This window comes from Otolemur garnettii, unplaced genomic scaffold (assembly GCF_000181295.1).
Source record: "Otolemur garnettii isolate 467f Iridium unplaced genomic scaffold, OtoGar3 scaffold00026, whole genome shotgun sequence".
Lineage (NCBI taxonomy): Eukaryota > Metazoa > Chordata > Mammalia > Primates > Galagidae > Otolemur > Otolemur garnettii.
Genome location: NW_003852421.1, coordinates 12,809,943 through 12,829,470, shown reverse-complemented (window position 1 = coordinate 12,829,470; position 19,528 = coordinate 12,809,943). Strand labels below are relative to the sequence as shown.

The window sequence follows — 19,528 nt, the reverse complement described above, 5'->3', positions numbered from 1 at the left end:
CTGTCTGCTCAGGGAAATGATGCCTATTTTAGGATAAGGAACAGAATGATTAGGACCTCAAGGAAAAGGAATAAAAACTATGGGAGTTCATCTGCAAAAAAAAGTCCTTCTGACTGAGAAAGTTATAGTATAGGAAATTGAAGGAAGGAGTCTGGGGGAAAAGTAAGATTTGAGATGATCTTGGGAGGTAGGGCTTGAATTTTGACATGTAGAGTAGAAATGTGGGCTCTCAGAGAGGAAGTAAGCAGCTCAGGCTGGTTCAGCATGCATGAGGGGAAAAGTAGGCAACGAAGCTGAAAAAGCATGTTGGGGCCAGATTGTGAAGATCTTAAACATCAAATAAAGAATTTGGAAGATTGTCAGTGAGCTGTAGGAACCGATGAAGGTATGGCAGGGAGAAGTTGTGTTATATAATCTCTACTTTAGGAAGTTTGGTCCAACAGTGATGACTCAAAAATGGTTTAGAGAAGGAATATTGGAGGCAAGAAGACCAATTAGCAGACCATTGTGAGAAGAATCAAATCTGAACTAGCACGAGGCAGTGGGAATAGAAAGGGTGCAGAATTGATAGGACGTGACAACTGGTGGACTGTGGGAGAAGGAGGAGAAGACAGTGGTGCCACTAGTATCCATTAGAAATTAAAAAGGAGGCTCGGCGCCTATAGCTCAACCGGCTAAGGCGCCAGCCACGTACACCTAAGGTGGCAGGTTCGAATCCCCAGCCCGGACCCGCCAAACAACAATGACGGCTGCAACCAAAAAATGGCCGGGCGTTGTGGCGGGCGCCTGTGGTCCCAGCTACTTGGGAGGCGGAGGCAGGAGACTCGCTTGAGCCCAGGAGTTGGAGGTTGCTGTGAGCTGTAATGCCATGGCACTCTGCCCAGGGGGACAGCTTGAGGCTCTGTCTCAAAAAAAAAAAAAAAAAAAATAGAAATTAAAAAGGAGAAACTGGTTTGGGGGGGAAAGATAGGAAGTTTTGGAACAGACATTATTTATGCTGCATATATCCAGCAGCTTGTTAGGGGAGATGCCAAGGCCCAAGATACAGACATAGGAATTATAGAAAAAGAAGAGAACGGAGCGTGTAGCCTTAGGGAATACAGACCTTAGAGTTAGAAAGAACAATAGGAAGGGCAAAAACATCTGAGGGAGAGGAGAAGCAGTCAGTGATACAAGGAACACCAAAATAGACCGTGGTGCTGTCTCGGAGAAATAGAGAATATTCGCCTATGTTAGTTGAATGGACTAATAAAACTTAGAGTCATTCAAGCAAAAAAAAAAAAATGAAATTTATTGTGTCATGTGTGGACTAATTTTCTATTGCCACGTGACAAATCACCACCATATAGTGACTTAACCTGGCATGTTTATTATCTCATCTTTACTGGAGGTCCGAAGTCCAGGCATGGCTTAGTGGTCCACCATGCAGCATCTCAGAAGACTGAAATCAAGGTGTTAGCTGGCTACATTCTCATCTGGAGCTCGTGGTCCTTTTTTAAGTTCACATGGTTATTTGTAGAATTTAGTTTTTTGCAGTGGTAGGACTGAAGTTCCTGTTCAGTGGCTGACTGTGAGCTGGGGGACACTCCGAGAACCTTGTGTCCACCTTTATTTCCTTGCCAGATGACCTGCCTTCTCCCACCAACATGTTCTCTCATATTCCTGTTAAAAGGCTCACCTGATTAGGTTAGCCCCACCAAGATCACTTTTCTATTTTCAGGTCAGTTGATTTGAGATCTTAATTATATTAGCAGAACCCTTTCACAGGAGCGGAACCTACGTTAGTGTTCTGTTGAATAATTGGGAATAGGAGTATGTACAGGAGACAGGCCAGTCTGGGGTGGGGGCCACCTTAGAATTTTATCATAACTAAGAAACATAACTAAGAATAAAACATAACTCAGAATTCTAGGAACTAATCTAATACCTTTGTGTGGAACCAATTCCAGGAACCAATCTAACCTTTGTGTGGAACCAATTCCAGGAACCAATCTAACCTTTTAAATGCAGGCGCTTCCACTTCTAGGGGGTTGCAGTAGAAGAAAATGGCAAGGTTTCTTTCATGAATCTATGGGACCTCACTGTCACTAAGACTTAGACTTTCTGTCTTTCAACTGAGCTCTCTGCTGTGGAGCTTTCTTCTTAAGTGGGCTTTCTTCAAGAAGTGCTTCCAACAGCTCTTAGTAGCATCATGCTTCCATGATCTCACCAGGGTATTTTCATTCTTCTTGGTTCCAGCCTAAGAAAGACCTTTAATTGATTCACCTTGGGTACATGCCTGTCCCTGAAACCAGTCACTGTGCCTAGAAACTGTATTATGATTGCCCAAACCTGAGTCATATGTCCATCTTTGGAGCCAAGACTTAAGGTCATCTCAGGCCTAATAGCAAAATGAATGGGGGAGAGGTCATTCTAAAAAGATGCTGTTTAGGCAAAAATGCTCAGCTACCAAACAAAAGAAAAAGAACGTCGAAAGAACTAATAGTGAACTGTATTAAATTCTGTAAGAGCAATTGGTTAGGAAGAGGACTCAGAAAAGGTCACAGCATTTAGAAGGCAGGAAGCCATTTCTGACCTTTGAAAGGGAATGATGAAGTTTATTTAAAAAAAAAAAAACAGTTGTGGAAATCAAGCTCTGAGGTTTTAAGATGTAGGTGGTGAAATACCAACACTGAATTTATACTACATTTTAACCTGTTGCTAAACAAAAGGGAGGTGACAGCCATTTAGGAATGTGCCTGTGAGGTGAGACGTGTACAAGAGAGAGGGAAAAGATTGAAGGAAAGTTGAGGGGGGCAGAATTGACCCCCAACAAGGTCTCGAAATCTAGTAGGAGGAGAATGGATTAAGAGCTCCAAAAAGGGCACAAAGAGTTTCCCCAGATTATACAGTGTGTGTGTGTGGGGGGGGAGTGTTGGTCTTTTTTGGTCACTTTTCACATCTTGGGGATAAACAGATATCATTCCTTCCAGTGTTTAGCCCTTTATGGTGCAAAAGATGCTCAGCCCTCTGGCTGGCTCCGTAATTGACAGAAAGATTTACCCTTGGACTGGTGGGTGGTTCTCACAGTGTGGTCTATGGATCAACAGCAGCACATCACATTAGGATGTGTTAGAAATACAACTTGTCTGGCCCTACCCCAGGCCTACTGCATTAGAATTTATGGGGATGGGTCCCTGTAGTCTGTAGTTTAACAAGACCTTCCAGCCATTTCTGATGCTGGTGGTTCAAGCTTTAGTACCCACCATTGGCTCAGAGGTCCACATCTCCCTTCCACAGACCACAGAGGTTTCCTTAATAGTGGCCTTTGAAAAGCTGTAAAAATCAAAGACAAGAAGGTGGGAGGAAGTTTGCAAGTCATTTTTGTTTGTTTGAGGCAGTCTTGTTTTGTTTCCCTGCCTAGAGTGCAATGGTGTCATCATAGCTCACAGCAACCTCAAACGGCTGGGCTCAAGTGATCCTCTCCCTCAGCCTCCAGAGTAGCTGGGAATACCATGCTTGGCTTTCAAAATATATTTTCCAGAGAGATCTTATTATGTGGTTCCAGCTGGTCTCAAACTCTTGAGCTCAAGCAATCTTCCTGCCTTGGCCTCCCAGAGTACTAGGATCACAGGTGTGAACCACAACGCCTGGCCAGAGTTTGCACATCTTAAAAAGATATGGCAACTGTTCAACATCCACTAATGACTAAAATTATAATGGATTGGAAGAAGAAAAAGAGAAGGCTGGGTTGTAATTTAATTGCTTTCTAGTTTGTAGTGGGCTTCCATTTAGACAGTAGGCATCACGGGAGCTCTAAATCCTCAGAGGGCGGCGAAAGGTGAAATGGGCTTCAATTATAACTGGAGAGGAAGAGTTAAGTCCTGGAACAGGTATTGGATAGGGATCATTTAATTTAAATGCAGGCTCTTCCACTATTAGGAGGTTGCAACAGAAGAGCATGGCAAGGTTTCTTTCATCAGAGAGCTTATAAACTTTTTGAGCCTTCAAGACTTAAATAAATCCAGTGGAGTATAAAAAGACGGTACAACAGAGTGCTGCATCGAACAGGACCTTGGGTCAGAATGTACGATAGAGACTGTAAGTGCTGTGGGTAGTTAGGGAAAGGAGAAATTGGCATCATGTCATTTTCTTCTCTGGACAGAGTATGAAACTGTCAGGCTGGCATCAAGTCCCAGGTCTGATGGCAAAATACTGGATACTTAGCTTCAAGAAGTGCTTTTTCTTGTTCTCACACTCTCTCTGTCTTCCTTGTGAGTTTGCTAAGGTTTATCAAAACGGCTAGGTCAAAATGAAGGTTTGTGTTCTGAGACTTTGAACTTGGAGTATTATTAATATATTTATTTGTATGAAGAACTTGTAGGAGAAATTACGTTTTATCCTGGCCATCTTAAATGGAAAGAGCCTCAGATAAAAGTCTGGCTTATTAATTTCAGACAGACTTTCAAAATTACTGCATTCCTGGGAAGAACATGAATGAGCCTGTTCAAAGATGCTTTAGTATTGTAGGATGGAGAAAGCAAATTACTGGTTTTTCTTAGTGGAAGAATTAAGTTGAGGCAGATTTGGGATGATAGGGAATAAGGATACACTTCAGATGAACACAGCATTTCCATTACTTTTTTTTTTTTTTGAGTCAGAGTCTCACTATGTCACCCTCAGTTAAGAGCAGTGGCATCACAGCTCACAGCAACCTCAAACTCTTGAGCTCAAGCAAATCGCTTGCCTCAACCTCCCAAGTAGCTGGGACTACAGATCCCTACCACAATGCCTGGCTGTTTTTTTTGTTGTTGTTGTTGTTGTTGTCACTATTGTTTAGCAGACCCGGGCCGGGTTTGAACCCACCTGCCTTGGTTTACGTGCCTGGCGCCCTAACCACTGAGCTGCGGGTGCTGAGCCTCCCTTACTTTTTGTTTCTTTGCATCTTGCTATTCACATGGGAAAGTGAGCAGATCCCTAGAACAAGAACCAAAAGGGAAGGTTAACAGGACACTGTTAAAGGTGGACCTAAAGCCATTTAAGTTCAAGGGGAAGAAATAATAAAAATTTCCTATAGTCAAGAGGAAACCAAAAATTTGGACCCTATAACAAGGTACTACGATTGTTTTTTTTTTTTTTTTTTCAGAAGTCTACATGTAGTATAATCTGTTTTTAGTTCTTGTGGGGAGAGTTTTCTTAACTCCAGCTGCGGCATTCAGTTATCAACAGAGAGCTAGCTCCCTTTCCTCTCACTGTGATGATGGGGGTGACATGGGGTGCATTATGGGCGAAATTTTTTTCCTGTTACTTCAAGAGTAATACCTTTACAGAGTGGTGTTCCTCTTGCAGAATTACTAGTGTTTGTTCCTTTCATGGCCCCAAAAGCAGGAAGAAGAGTCATCTCTTTCTTCAAGGTATTGAGAACAGTTGTGCCACTCATTTCTTGACCAAGGAGACCCACTTGAAATGACCAAGAAGAAAAAAAGTGGAATGACATAAATTAGTTGTCCATCTCTAGATCAGTTCAAATGGTGCTCAGGCTGTTTCCTCTACCTGGAAACTCACTGCCTGGCTGACTTCTCCTCAGCTCTGACCTCCCTGCTCCGCTGTTAGCTTTGCAAAGAACGCCTTCCTGAGATCCTCTTTCTCAATGAGGTACTCCCACTACGAGTGCCCTTAAATCACAATGTTTATTTTTTTCTTCATCGTGCCTTTCTGGTTGTCAAATTTTATACATGTACTAAAAAGTCATATAATTCTTTTTTTTTTTTTATAATTTTTATTCTATTTTTTGTTGTTGTTGTTGCACTTTTGGCTGGGGCTGGGCTCGACCCCACCACCTCTGGTACATGGGGCCAGCACCCCACTCACTGAGCCACAGGTGCCACCCCAGAAAAGTCATATAATTCTTTAGTGTCTCTTAGAGATGTTTAAAATTCTTTAAAGCTCTTGAGACAAGGAGCTCCTTGAGGGCAGGGTACTAGCGGTCTGTTTTGTTTACATGCGTTCCCAGTTAAGCATATAGCCCAACCAAGTAAAAATTTGTTGAGTGAATGAGTTAATTAATGAGAAAGCACTTGGTAAACTGTATTCATTATAAAAAGGATAGTTAATTATATGAGGAGCAGACACCTCCTTGTTCCCTTCTGTCCTAATTTTATCTCTCAACCTTTTTTTTAGTTCTTTATTTTGAGGTCTACCAATTCCTCAAAATATTTTACCAATTCCAAGCCTAATATTTGTTACTATTCGTTTTTGTCCCTTTTTGAAAAGACAAGGGACCCCTTTTTCTCCCGTAACTATTATCTATTACACCTACATAGCTGATATATGCAACTCTGTATGTGTTCAAAGCAATGCTCATGATTTTGAAAGGAAAACCATGACCGGCCCTGTGGATGATTTATCTGGGAAGCAGACAAGACTCTAGCTTGTGGTTTTTGTCCTCCTCGTGAGACTAATGTAAGTTTCTTTACCTCAAGTATGATCCTCAAGAGTGCACACGTCAGAATAACTTGATCATATTGGTCCTCAAGAAGCTGTTTCTGGTTCTGCCTCAAAGGGGATAAAAAGTCAAGAAACTCAGATGTGGAAAATACTAATGATTAGGATTGATCAAGTCTTTTCGTTAAAAGCAACCAAAAAAACCCTCACCCAATCCTTTTCTATCAGGGCTTTGGTGTGCCACTTCTGTGGGTGTAAGTGTTATCCTTGGTGGGTGGCAATGGCAGACAGCCAAGTGGAAAATTTCACAAACATTCCGTGCACAGAGCGCTGCAAAGCAGCAAGCTGAGGGAGCGGCGGACCAATAACCAGGCTCCTGCTTGAGCCTCTCGCTCTGCATGCGCCTCTCGTGCCTCCCGTGTGCTTTCTCTTGGCTTTTGTTGATACCTTCACTTTCTTTCTCCTGGAAATCCCAGCCATCTCCATTTCCATTCCCCTTCTGCCCTGGACCTCAGCACAGGGGGTCATGCAGATGTTTAGACATGTGGGTGATCCAGGGATAGTGGGTTCATGGTGCCTAACCAATGCTGGCATGCACATTCTGGCTCCAGAGCTCAGAACAGGCTTCTGACCACTAATAATACTTTGTGCTTACACAGTGCCTTTATTCTCAGGAACTGTGAGCGCTCTGCAAGAATGAGCTTATTAGTCTTCCCAGCAACCTAGTGAGGTCTGAGAATGACCAAAGATGATAGTCCTTGGTCCCTTTTGCAGAAAGCAAAATCAAGTGGCTTGTTTGAAGGCTGTGTTGCTAGTTTGCATCTTGGCTGGGAATGTATCTGGAAATCTTCCAGGATCAGCTTTGACTTTATGGGTGTTGGGGGGAAGGCTGACTCTACCAGGCTGTGTCCCCTGGGGCAACAGCATAACTATTGAATTCCTTTTTTCAGAAATGGGTACTAGAAAAATGGCTTTTGGTGAATTATCAGTTAATCTAATGAACTATGAGAATTATTTCATCCAATTGATGGTAAAATTTTATTTGTCAAGGTAACAGGTGATTCCATGATGCATTGACCTTTTTCCTTTTCTTCTGTTTTGTTCTGATGGTAGGTATTTCGCACCTGTCTGTGAAAGGAAGAAAGAACACGTCTGAATCCACAAGCCCTTCAGCTTCTGTGAGAAGTCTCCATGGTGAAGCTTAGGCTGAGGCTACCTGTGAACAGTGTGCAGTGAATGTTGTAAGTTAACTACCAAGAGCAACATCTGCAGTGGCTTGCCTTGTCAGGATTTGCGAATTGCTGGATGTAACTGAGCCAGGGTGTTGAAGGATTATTAGCATGAGCTCTAGGTGATCATCCAATTAATTTCTTTTTTTAGGGGAAGGAGTTCTGTTTGTAAGTGCCATGAACTTGGATTTCTCTCAGTTTCTGGGGAGTGCTGCTCATTATCAACTTCTGAAATAAAACAGTGGAAGACAGTGGTTCTTTCATTGTAGGAACACCCGTTCTACGGGGAGAGTCAAATGGTATCAAATTTAGAGCAGCCTTGAATTTAGAGCAGCCTTTTAAAACAACCAATTCTTTTAGGTTGGTGAGTAGGGAATGCAATTCTCCAGGCAGATAATTAGCAACCAGGATTTTCTACCCAGCAATTATTCTTATTTAGGTGAAGTTTTTGATAAGAATGACACCCCCCCCCCAACTTTTAAAATTTTGAGGCACACAAATAAAAACAGTTATTACTAGTGTTTCTCTCATTCAGAATTAGCTGATCTTTCTGGATTTTCTCAGGTTACAAGGTTAGGATTTTGAGGCTAGGAAAGTTGTTTCTGCATGTCAGCCAACAGACACCTGGCATGAGAAGTTTCAGTGTCAAGTGACTGAAGAGATGACATAGTATGTTTTCAAGGAGCTCATCCGTTATGAAACAACGTGGGTGTGCCCAGCCCTGCTACTTTCTGCAGAGTTTACCTCCTTGCCAGACTGTGTCACAAAAAAAGTTTAAAAGGGTTTGATCAGGAAAGAATATAACTACAGGAAACCCAGGATGGCCTATGAATACCTCTGAGCAAGAGGAGAGATTATCCTGAAATTTTAGACTACGAAGACCCAACCCCTACTAGATGATTGTTGGGTACATATATAGATATATATGGATATTTTTGTAATATACATGTATATTCTTATTTATATGTTTACATTTCTTTAAAGTTTTTAACTTAATAATTCAATCAGGAACATTTTCCAGGCATTTATTACCTGTTTTTTGCTAGTTGCCTACAAGATTTGGAAAAAGCAAGATGCAGGGCTAAAAAGCATTAACACTGAAAATAAATATTTCCTGATCTTTTTTATATGTCATGGATTTCTAAACATTTGCATCTGTATCATATCCTTAGGGTTAAATAGTAATATATAAATGAGCTCGTGAAATTCAGAATTTCCCAGTGCCTTACAGTAAGCAGATAGCAGGAGATGCTGGTGTTTGACTATATTTCCATGTGCATATGATCACCTCGATTCTCGTGGAAAGTCCTGAAATCAAGTCACTTGAATTCTCTTCCTGGTTTTACCATGAAGGTCAAGTAAATTTGCAATCTTGGACAAGTTGCTAACCCCCCATAGGTAGTATTTTCTAAGTTGGCATGGTGTTTCATACTGCTAATTATTAAACAGCCATTATCTTGGTTTAGAGTCCGTGTCAGGGCAGAGCATTGTTTTAGGTACTTTAATATTTACTAAAAAATAAGTTGTTGTAAACATTTCTATCACTATCAAGAAAGAATTGGAGGCCCTATTAGATTTGGGTGCTACAGTTACAGTGTGTTTTACTAGAAATGTTTTCCCAATCAGGCAGCCGTTTGAATGCACTTGTGGTGATAATTTGAAAGTATTTTCATCCTGGGAAACAAGTGTCTTATGGAAAAGTGCCTTAGATTTCAGGTTCTATTTAAATGAGTTGTACAGTTACTATAATCAAGATAGCTTTTGTTTCAAATCTGATGGGGATTTTTTTGTTGTTGTGTGTTTGTTTTTTTTACGTTGCTTTGAACTGCTCATGTGACACGCTGTCAGACCTCGAATGTTAAGTGAGGTTTTCAAAGAACTTCTGAAGTGTAAACTTTAAGATGCCACATGGCAGACTTAAAAGTAATTTTAAAATCCCTTTGTAAATTGTGTTCAGGGAGAGGGAAAAAAAAAACCCCTAAATTCCAGGAGACTTCTTTTAAGCATGCTAAGGACTTTCTTTTAAAAATTACATTTGCTTGGGAGGAGTTCTCAGTTTTCTCTGTAAATTTTGGGGTTAGTAACCCTTTTTATAATCCTGGAACATTTTTATGCACTGAGTTTGTTTTCCCTGACGTTAAGCGTCCAGGGTGCGCCAAGGCCCGCACCACGGAGAGATGTGGCCATACGAAAGGCAAGCGATTTTCAAAGAAGGTGTGTCTGGGTGTGGTGCATGAATGTGGGAGTGATAATCACAGCAGCTACTGAAGGAGTGGTTCCCATGATCAGCACCCCAAACTCTTTGCCCGCCTGTCCCCTCAACTGTCTCTTAAATCTGCCGCCATCTTTCTAGCAGCTCGCCTTTGCTTCTGAAGGTGTTTGAAACTGGTTCCAAGATAGGGTAACTTGTATAAGAGAGCGGCAGTCACGCTGATAGGAGTCAGAAGGCTTTAGGCAGAGGCAGGCAAAATGGGGCCTAAAGAAGAAAGAGGGGTCGCTCGGAGAGGAGGTTGGGCATAGTCTGCAAGCCTGGAAAATCACCAGCAGGCAGTTTCATAACCACCCCAGAGCGCCTGTGGAACCTGTGCAGCCATTGGCCACTGGCTGTTGCTAGGCAGGACATGCCAGGGGCAGGACCTCCTCCGCCCCCCGGGATTGGACGAAAAAAGCATGCCAGTGTGAACAGAGGGCCAATCAACAGAGGCTGGTGAAGGTTTAAAGAAACCAATCAATCCATGCCTGTGAATTTTGAAGGACCCAATCAGTGTTTGCTAGCAACATTTGGGCATAAGACAAGGCATAAAAACCCCAAAAGCTATGCTGCAGCCACATCCGGTTGGGCACCCCTTCTGTTTCATTGGAAGCTTTCCTTTCTATTCTCTATTTCCCATCTATGATCAATAAACTATTGCTCTTTCACTTCTGCTTACCCATGGTCCGTGAATTCCCAAGACCATGAACCTGGCGTGGAGAGGAAGAAAAATCCAGTATGAACGCTGAACTAGGTTCTTGCTGCAGTTAGCTGTATAACCCTGGGCCCCTTCCACCCCTGGAGACTCATTTCATGATGGCAACATGAGAAAATTGACTTAAAAGACTTCTAGTGGTTCTTCTGACTCTGAGTGTTTAACATTGCACTGAGTAGCAGTCTTACATGAAGCAAATCAAACCCTCATTTTACCTTCTCTGGTTACTGAAAGTCAGTGTTCAGCACTACCTCATTTACAACTGTTTTTAAACATTAAGCACAGTCTTAACAGTAAAAGAAAAAAGGATTGCTATGTCTATCACCACCATGAAACTCTTTTCTACAAGACGCTTTTGTGCACCATATAACAATTCAAAAGTATTTATTTGGGGGCTTCCCAGGAATATAGTTTTAGTCTTTAATTTAGGGTCTGTGCTCATTGGCCGTTTTCAAAATACAATAGGAGCCATTTTCCAAGTTTGTTTTTCTACACCTATCCACCTCCATACTCAAATATTGTTTAGGGTCCAGGTGAGGAGCCATTGATCCATATTTCTTTCCTAAACTTCTCTGCTACCTTAAATAGGACTTCTTGAGTTACCTTGTCCAAGCAACCTTCCCTGACCCATATAAAATAGCATCCATCCCTTTCCTATCAACCCTCACATGTTATATACTTAATTGTTAATCATCAGTCTCCTCAACTGGAGACATGAGAGCAGGGATGGTTTTTATTATTGCTGTTATTGTCTGGTGAATCCATAGCACTTAAAATACTGCTTGGCCCATAGTGGGCTCTCACTGGACATTTGTTAAGTGAATGTCGAAGTATAGAGTAAGAGTTTCTCTAGGTTTCTCATGTGTGGGCCTGAGCCGTTAGGACAAGGAACATAAACCCCATTCTGATAAGCAAAATGACTCGAGTCTGACAGCTGGAGGGGATGGGGATAGTATGGAGGGTCACTTTTCTTTTCCTTATAATTGAATGCTGAATGAATGTCTCTGATAAAAATGTGGGGTAGGAAATAATTTGTTAAAAAAAAAAAGTTTTGTAGGCCTATCAATAGAGTTTGGGGATTTTCTGATACTTTTTAAAAAATTCTGCACCATGTGTGTTTCCTCTTCTTTTCCATTTGAGTGGTTTGCTTTGTTGGTTGTTTGTGAGCAGCCGACCCTGACCTTCTGTGAACGGTGGTGATTTTGTCTCCTACAGTCACATCATTTCACCAGGTTCATGTTTATTCCCGAAGTAGGGTGAGGTCCGAAGTGCTGTTTCTAGGTAGATATCTCGAAGGTGACTGACTAGCACTTCATTCCAGTGCACAGTCTGGAATGAAGAAATGGTGTGATGGTCCAAATTTAACCCACCTGATCTTCTCTGTGGCGTGCAAGGGGAAGTTCACAAAAACTTTCTAAGGGAGGCACTGTGCTACATCGCGTTTTAGGACAGTACGATAAAGGTTTCTGAAATTGTATGTGTGTACTGACCCTCTTTTCAGAATAATTTGCTCTGAGTGCAGGAATTATGTTTTCCTGGGAAGAAATGGAGAGACTAAAATAAACACCCCCCGTACGCCTGTTTAAACAGCATTCTGTTGTCTTTATAAATCTTGAAAAATAGGAGCTGAATTTCTAGTCTCCAGAGTGAGTGAATTACACATACACACTTTAATAAGAACAATTTGGGAATTTCTCTATGTTTCAATTCGTACCTTTTAGATTTGCCATCTGTGTTACCAAATTCTCTAGCACTGTCATATTAAAAAAAAAAAATCTGAAGTAGATAAGGGGGTCAGGAGAGAAGGGAGATTTCACTGTTTGATAAATAAGGGGAAACATCTCTTTTTTTTTTGTCTTTGGTTGTACCAGCTCTGCAAACTGGGCTGCACATTATAAAGGCAAAGAGGTTCTGACTGTGTAGCTTCATCTAAGTACCCTCTGCATTCTCTTGTAGCCTCAAGTCTTCACTAGGGTTTTCTGTTTTACCCATTTATCTCCCTTTCCTAGACTTCTTGAATCACGTGAGGCTTACTGATAACCTCACTAATTCCTGGCTGTGGCCCCTACTGTGGTACTCAGAGCCGGAACCTTTGGCAGGGTCTTCACTTGAGCTGCCGCTTCTGAAAGGTGATGTCAGAGCTACTTCCTGAGGCAGTTGGCAGAGTGTGGCCCATCCCGGGCACACCCTTTCCCCCTGGCGCCATCTTCCTCAAGCACTCACTTTTCCTCTCAGCTTCTTTGGGGAGGAAGAGAGGAAAATATACAGAAAACCCAGTTGTGGAAGGAGTAGAGTTCCTGGACTTTCTATACTATTCATGTTCTGTGAGGAAAAGTAAATCATTTACAGCCCAGTCAGGCTGCTTTCTAACTGAATGGTGCTGAGGTTAAAAGTTCTTGCATCCTATTTAGGTGTAGAATTCAACACATAAATGATATTTATTAAAGGATGGTCGTGTGCCTAGGTTTGCCCAAGTCTGTCAGGGATATGGTGCTGAGTAATCTGTATCTACTGCCCTTTGAACCCTTATCCTGGGAGGAGGCCCTGGGGAGATGTGCTCAGTGCTGGAGTCAGGTGTGCCCAAAGGGACGATGGGCAGGATTCCTCAGAGGTGGATGGGCGGGGGAAGATTTTTCTAGGCTAGAAATAGTCTTTTATTTAACTGCTTCTGTGTCTGGGCATGTGACACCTCAGGGCCAGAGATTTCTTTCTATCCTAAGTTATGTGGTTTGACCACTGCCATAGACGTAGCTTGAGGAATCAATTGTAGCACCTGGGCATCATTTCCTTTAGGATCATTTTAGATCTTCATATGCAGATGTTGAAGCAAGAACTTGAGCCGCTTAGAGATGATGAGGGACAGTAGTAAGTGTAGTGTGTCCAAATGAACTTCGCATAGAAACTACACCCCATGATAGATATGCCTTTCTCAAGTGGTGTATTTTTGAGGTGTGCTCACTGTTCAAGAATCAACATGCCCACAAGGAAGGACAAGGATAACTGAACAGTAGTGCAAAAAAAAAAATCATTTTTTATACCAGAAGATCATTTAACCACTCCCTTAACATATATTCATATTAAATTTCCCATGGTAGTTTTGTAATAAATTATTACTAAGTAGAATTTTAGACTACAAGAATTTATCTGTCTTCTATAAGTTCTGGGGACGATGTTAACCCTTCGAAGAATGATTCAGAAAAAGGCATTTTCGACAAGTATAAAATGCTTTTTAGATGAGAAAGCAAAATTAGCCGTTTAAAACCCATGTTGGAGAAAGTTAGGTTTTCAAAGTCATTTTTTTCTATTTGTGCTTAACCAACTTACTTCACAACTTACTGATCCTTAAACTTGGTATATAAATGGGATACCAATGGCAATACCCTTCAGAATCTTTTATTTCCAAAACTCAGGGAAGTTCTTGTCATTGTGTCTTTACACTCCTTTCTTTTGTTTCTTTCTTTTTTTTTGAGACAGAGTCTCAAGCTGTCATACTGGGTAGAGTGCTGTGGTGTCGTAGCTCACAGCAACCTCCATCTCTTGGGCTTAAGTGATCGTCTTGCCTCAGTTTTTCTGTTTTTAGTAGATTTGGGGGTCTTGCTTTGCCGCTGGCTGGTCTCAAACCCGTTAGCTCAAACAGTCCACCCTCCATGGCCTCCAGAGTGGTAGGATTACAGGCGTGAGCCACTGCGCCCAGCCAATGTGCACTCTATGCTCGATTCTCCTTCTTTCTCAGTACCTAAATTTATACGTGTTGTTCCATGACCATCTCCCTCCCAGACGTGAATGCCTGGCACTGGGAATAACCTGCCCTCATGCTGGCAGAATTCACTGCGGGACCCCCTGTACTGGCACTGACCTGTGAGTTATGTATTTCAATCTGCACATCAGCCACCCTCACCAATATCTAGAAATGAAAACGCTTTTGCTAAAGTAGTTTCCTAAACCATCCATCGGGTTGTTCTTCATTTCATTTTCCTTTTTTTCTCCTCAAGCCTGGGTAGCTTTGCATAGAATTGAAAAGTTGTAATTTCTCCAGGGCTAAAATCCAAGACTTTGATAGGCAGTCTTAATGCCTGGGGCTCCTACGAGTTGCTGCCCATTATAGGCTTTGTAAAACTTATCCTGCAGAACAAAGAACTGGGCACAGAGACTGTTCTCTTCTACTAGGGCAAGCCCTAGTTTTCCAGTTTCCTTTGCTTTTCTTCTTTGATCTCTATGAAAAGGGGGTATAAGAGTAGGCTGCTGTTGTTCAGAAAGGGGACAGCTGTTGCTTGTCCAAACAGATTTATTTCCCCCTTCTCTTTGGCAACCTCAATTGCTCTCCCTGTTTCTGACTTTCCTACTCCTCCCACTATCAGGAGATTAAAGGTAAATTAAAGGTACAAGTATCATGTGGTCACTGTGTGTCCACCGGCTCACATAATTCAGAGTAGAGTCATCCAGCCTCTGTCTAAAGCTAGTCCCTTGCCCCTTCTCTGTCACCGTTCACATCAAGCACATAAGGAGATGTAAGGGTAGTGTGTCAAGGTGAGAGTCGCCCACTGGGTAATGTTACTCTGTCACTCCCTTTAGGGGACAGATTAGCTGCCAGTCAGTATCTCATCACTGCCATCAGAGTTAGCAGTTCAGGTTCCCAACTCCACCGGCAATTTGTTTCTGTGCCTCACCAGTGACGCCAGTTGTCCTAGCAGCTCACTGGCTGGCACTTCTCTAAAGGCAAGCCAAGGAGTGGCGATGGAAGAGGGTGGCCTTGAAAGGGTCAGGAGGGAGTTGGCAGTCACCTTGCTCAAAGAGGAGTTTCCATTTCCTTTATCCAGGCAAACCTCCAAGAGGAGGATGGCATGTACAGAGCGTATCGTGGGAGTGTCACTTACTAAGTATCGGGGTTACATGGTCTTTCTGGTACAGATTAGCATCCCATGGGCAATAACAAGCTAATGAATGGATGGTCCAGGCAGAATGTGAGGAACTGCCTGGCCAAGATGTTAGGCGATCTCGGAACTTTTGATGGTATCAGGTTTTCTCATGAATTGGGTTAATGCTCTGGTTGTTTATCAGCACTGGCTTTTGGATTTGGAGACGTGAGTAGATGTTTTGGAGGAATCAGAGGTCAGGAGAGGGAGGAGGAAGGGAAACACCAGGACAGCCCTTCCTGGCTCCTTTTCACACTGACAAGTCAGGCCTGAAAGCCATCCACTGTCGCGAGAGCTTTCTCACTGAGCTCCAGCAAGTCTTCCATGCGCCCAGCATGAAACCGCAGTGTGGCTTGCCTTCTGCTCTTCTTCACAATTCCTCTCCTCATCCCTTTATGACATGCTGAATTGGCAGTAAATGACTTTTTATGCCATTTTCTGATTTGGATCCAAAAGGACACAGAAATCCTGAACATTACATATCTTTAAAGTCCCTAGCCAGGTTGACCCTGTGCAGATTAAATCTGAAATCAGACAGTTGGTCAAGTGACATTGGATGTCTGGGGGCTTTCTTCCATAGCCACCTTGTAGAAGACCCAGGAGTGGATTTGGCTGGCATTTTCTCTTGGGAGTGCTTCTGTCTTTGTGGGTTGGGAGATGTTAAGACCTTTTCACAAAGAAAAAGACTAAAGGTGGGTCTTAGCAAGCATTTAGGGTAGAGAGAAACTGATGAGAAGGTGTCCCCAGAGCATTGGAGACACACAAATGGCATAGAGTCTGTATTCTTGCCATTTTTTTTTGCATTGAATGACTGTGTTTAAGTCAAGCCACCTGCATGAGGAAAGCCAGTCAGGGTTTAACTGAGCAGTTCTCATACCCCTTCTATACTCAAAAACTATCTGTTCCTTCTTCCAGGGCTGGATAAGAATAGGTAGTGAAGATGTGGGACTGAAAGTAAGAGAAATAATTTTTGGAAAAAAAGAAACTCCAGTGGTAGTTGTTTGCATCCTGTGTTTTCCAGATGTTTCTTAAAAGATAAAATACAGTAGGTCAGTTTTGTTTGACAATGTGTGCTGTGCCCAACCTCGTCATTATTTTAAATTGCTGAAAGGTTTGAATGATAGAAGACATCGTGTGTTCCTGGAACAATAAATAAATACCTATTAGGTTCATCTCGATATTATACAGAAGTGAAGTTCTGTTTTTTTAAGACCATTATGTAAGTTTTAATTGAATACTTAAGTGTTAAATATTCATCATTGTTTATGCTGTACAGGTGACAAAATTCTCATGTGAATAAGAGATGCACCTAATGTGAGTGGCATTAAAGTTAGATTAAAATCCTTATCTAGGTTTGATGGTTACTTTTCTAAAAGCAATTTGGTAGAGCAGGTGATATTCTGTTTGGGTTGCCTGGACGTAATGCTTCACACTGTTCTTTTCCCAAACAATCCAGATTTACAGTAAGTAATTGGAAGCATACTTAGCATAGAAAGACTCTGTTCTAAAAAAAAAAAAAAAAGAAAAGAAAGACTCTGTTCTATCCTCTCCTGAATTTGTCATTGTTGATCACAGGAGTAGGTATGAATCGAAGTATTAGTCACTAAAAAGATGGGGAGGCCTTGGGCTTGGTCCTGTTGTGGGAGCATCAGGCTAAGAATGGACACCTGGGTTCTCTTCCCATTCCTGTCCCTTTGAGACCATAGAGAGGCTACTTTTCTTTCTCAGTGCCTGTTTCCTTGTCTTTCAAAGGAAGATAGTTATCACTACCAATTAATAGATTTAAAAATAATGAGTCTAGGGTGGTGCCTGTGGCTCAGTGAGTAGGGTGCCAGCCCCATATACCAAGGGTGGTGGGTTCAAACCCGGCCCTGGCCAAACTGCAACAAAAAATAGCTGGGCATTGTGGTGGGTGCCTGTAGTCCTAGCACTCGGGAGGCTGAGGCAAGAGAAGCGCCTAACCCCAGGAGCTAGAGGTTGTTGTGAGCTGTGATACCAAGGCACTCTACTGAGGGTGACAAAGTGAGACTCTGTCTCTTAAAAAAAAAAAAAAAAGTCTAAATAAGAGGTTTTTTGAATCATATCTGAGTTCAAACCCAGACCTGCCACTCATTAGCTGTGTGTCCTTGGGGAGATTGCCTAATTTCTCTGAGCCTTATTTACCCAGTCTATAAAATAGCTCTGACCATACCTAACCTGAAGGATTGTTGAGAGAATTAAATAAGATAAACTACATTAAGATTTTAGCTGAGTGATTGTTCTATAGTAACTTGGTAGCTATGATGCCATTATGATGATAAATTTCATAAAACAAAATTTATCATGATGTGTTGCTGAAATGAATAGGTGAACAGTTGCATCTTCCTCGTCTCTTTGTTGTAGAGACAGTTCCTATGTAATAGGAATTGTCATTAACTGTCATTGTCACTACACTGAGAGTGAATTCAGTTATGTATTGTTAAGACCTACTTCTTTGACATGTATATGGTAGAGTAATTATGACAGTGAAGGTGACAACATTTGTCAGAATTATCCATGTGCATATGCTGAGGGCCCTTGGAATTTTAGGTGAATTTTTTAACATTAGTCAAACTGAAAGTCACAGTGAGTTTGGAAAAGATGATATTCTCATCTGAAAAAGAGTAGGGAGATTCCCAAAGGCTTTGATATGAGTGAAACGAAAAAAAATTAAAATGTATTTTGATGTAGTTACTATGTCTAGATAGTGATAGTTAAAAATAGTCTAGTTCAAATTCTTTAAAATTGAGGATGGGAAAAAAGCCTGAAGATAGATACCTGTATTCTGGTATCTTCTATCAAGGGTTTGCTGTGTGTGTGCTATAGGACAGGCATCCACAACATCTAAGGGGCCTTTCTGTCACTTGGGAGAGAGATGAGAAAACAGGCAACTCAGTTACACCATAGCCAGTGCTTTCACAGTGGTGCCCATTATGGTGCCATGGATCCAAACCAATGTGGCATCTTCTGGGGTCAGGGAAACCTTACATCCTTGGACCCGAAAGATGGATAGATGTTAACCAGAAAACAGAGTAGGAGTATCAGTTAGCATATGCTGTGTAACAAGCCGGCCCAACATTTAATGGCAGAGAACAGCAAACATTTATTATTTCTTATGACTTACACTGGCTATTTTATTCTGGGCCGGCTTGGCTGGGATGGGGTAATCTAGCGTGGCCTTCCTCACATGGCTGTTGGAAGGCTGGTTGGCCCAAGTGGTAGAGGGAGCTTCATTTGGGACAGTTTGTCTCTGTTTCAGGTAGCCTTTCATCCTCCAGTGGGCTGGCTTCTTCATATTGTAGTCTCAGAGTTCCCAAGAGTGGCAAACCCCAGTGTAAAAGCTTGAAGTGCTTTTCAAGCTTTACTTGCGAAATGCTTGCTAATTTCCTTTCCACCAAAGCAAATTATCTAATAAATTCAGATCAAGGAGTGGGGGAACTAGTTCTGGGCACGTGGTGGACAACCTGGGGAAAGCTCAGAGGTGGGAGAGAGCAGGGTATGTGGAAAACTGCACATACAGTAGAGCCTCTGTAAGTTGACCACCCAAGGGACTATAGACCAACTCAGCATGCAGAGTTGGTCAAAGAACTAGGTCTCCTGTCCCGACAGGTATATGTGGTGCATGTCTGGTCTATGAAAATTAGGTCAACTTAAGGAGGTGGTCAGCTGTGGAGCTTCTACTGTATTTCAGAGTAGCGACGAGTAGAGTGCATGAGGAATCTCGTGAAGAAGGGGCCAGATGGTGAAGTGTCTTTTCAGTAAGCTTTGCTGAGGAGTCTGGAGTTTGTCTTAAAGACAAGAAAACTTTCAGTCTTTGGAAGACTTCAAGCAGAATGTTGACGTGATCAGTAAGAAACATAGAAACATGATTAGAGGGCAGAAATCCTAAAAGGATTAATTAGCCCTAGGCAATTCAGAGAAATTTCCAGCAGGGTTAGTCTGGAGAAGTCAGAGGACTGCAAAGAGGTGGTTCAAAATG

At 42.1% G+C, this 19,528-nt stretch overlaps 1 protein-coding gene across 7 annotated transcripts in view; it reads left to right on the top strand.

Annotated features, from left to right (window-relative positions):
* ATXN1 (ataxin 1) overlaps nt 1-19,528 on the top strand; it is a 408,196-nt gene that overhangs the window by 249,157 nt on the left and 139,511 nt on the right. For all 7 annotated transcript variants that reach the window (XM_023512286.1, XM_012804250.2, XM_023512285.1 and 4 more), the window contains one exon: nt 7,537-7,664. The gene's annotated coding sequence lies outside the window, so the exon portion shown is untranslated. The remainder of the gene's footprint in view (nt 1-7,536; nt 7,665-19,528) is intronic.